The sequence below is a fragment of the Pteropus alecto genome, unplaced genomic scaffold, assembly GCF_000325575.1.
Source record: "Pteropus alecto unplaced genomic scaffold, ASM32557v1 scaffold63, whole genome shotgun sequence".
In the NCBI taxonomy this organism is placed as follows: domain Eukaryota; kingdom Metazoa; phylum Chordata; class Mammalia; order Chiroptera; family Pteropodidae; genus Pteropus; species Pteropus alecto.
In genome coordinates this window covers 7108207-7110229 of record NW_006434897.1, presented here as the reverse complement: position 1 = coordinate 7110229, position 2023 = coordinate 7108207, and positions in this window count along the sequence as shown.

Below are 2023 nucleotides of genomic sequence, written 5' to 3'. Positions count from 1 at the left end.
AGATTACAATGAGACTAGCTGCCGTCTTGGGCAGTCCCACAGACACCTGTGATCTCCAGACACAATATCGCAACTCTTGCAGGCAGCAGAGGTCTGCCTGCAGTTTCCATGCAGTGCCTGCCCTGTGCTCACCAAAGTTTATTGCCTATGTGGATTGAGAGACCCAGAGGGAGGGGCAGATTGGTGGTGGTTCACTGCCAATGGGCCACCTGGGGCAATTTGCGGGTAGTGTGGGGTGGGGTCTCAGGGAGACAGTGGCAATCAGATCAATACAGCCTCATTCTTGCTGCAACTTCGGTAACCATTTGCGTGCTCCTGCAGTAGTTCCAGATCACAGTAATACCAGCTGCTGTCTGGGACTGGCTGGCCCATAGATCCCAGAGATCTACCCAAGTTTGTATTGGCAGCTGTGATCTACCTGAAACTATCTTGGAAATGCATGCTCATAGCCTCGAGCTGCAAATGTTTGGACCCGAATCAGTGCAGGGCATGGCAGCCATCCAACAATAAAAGCCCTGGGCAATGTGCAGGTTGTGTGAGGCAACCTGATCTCCTCAGGCCAGCATTTTCTAATGGTGCTGTGGGAGGGGTCTGCACAATCAAGCAGGTGTAGTCTTTAGATTGCCAGGTAGGGGAGCCAGACTAAAGCACAGTGGTGGCTGTGCTTCCGGCCCTTGTTCTGGTGCCAGGTAATACAGACTTTCTTGGTACGAATCTCGCGCAAGCCTCTGACCCCGCTGGTGTTCCAGGTGAGTGTCCTCAGGTCAGAGAGTCTGTGTGTAGGCCCTTCAAAGGGACATCTAGAGGTTCAGTCTCCTTCCGTCTCATCCAGATAGCCAGAATCCCCTCTGGGTTTTACGGTCAAGTTATTGGAATCTCCTCTTCCCTGGGCTGGGACCCTGGGCTGGGGAGTCCCCGAATGAGGCCAGGACCCCACCTCCTTCGGGAGATCCTCTGCAGTCTCGCTCTCCCTCCTGGTGAACCTCCACCACCTTCGGGTGCGGGGTCTAGCTGAATTTGCAACTTTGTCCCTCCTACCGGCCTCGATGTGGCTCCTTTATATAATCAGAAGTCCATATTATGATCAGCAGGACTTCAGGTGATTCTCTGCATCGATCATTTTATAATTTGACTTTATCTTCAATGTGGACTTGGGAGGAGAGGAACCCTACTTTTACCTAGTCCACCATCTTGTGCTGATTTATCATTAAACTCTTTTCAATTACCTTTTATGAGTATGGCCTGCATCTTTCCTTCTGGAACTCTGCTAGATATACCATCTACCCAACCCTAACCAACATCAGCAAAGATTGAGTGAATAACAAATTGAAAAATAGAAGTCCTAGTAAAGAAATAGAAGCTATAGAGAAGACACAAATGGAAATTTTAGAAATGAAAAACATAATAACCATTAGGAACACTAGATAAAGAATACATGGAATCTCTGTATTATTTCTTACAACTGCATGTGAACTTGCAATTATTTCAAAATAAAAGTTTAATTTAAAATATGTATTTTAGAAGTAGAAAAAAATGATTTTACTTAGCAAGTATCGGTATCCAGGATAAAAAAAAGTCCCAAAATAATAATGTTTTTCCTTCTCCCACTCCCTCACCTCTTCTTCCTCCTTTTAAACAGCTTGGTTGGGGTATAGTTAATACACAAAAACCTGCACATATTGACTACATACAATTTGATGAATTTGGATGTATGCATACACCCATGAAACTGTCACAGTAATCAAGGTAATAATAATATCTGTCACTTCTCAAAGTTCCCTCACATTCTTTTGTTGTTGTATGTGTATTTTATATCATGCTTTTAAACCTTAAATCACAGTATTGACACTCTATTTCAAAAAATCCTTAAAAGTTTTCTTTCTTATACCTATAATCTAACTTTTGATATCTTTACAGTTTATTCTTTTGATAAATTAACTTTTTCATAAAGAAATAACTGCTTTTATCTCTTAATTATTAATCAGTTAATATCTATATTTGATGTATTAGGAATACTGATAGG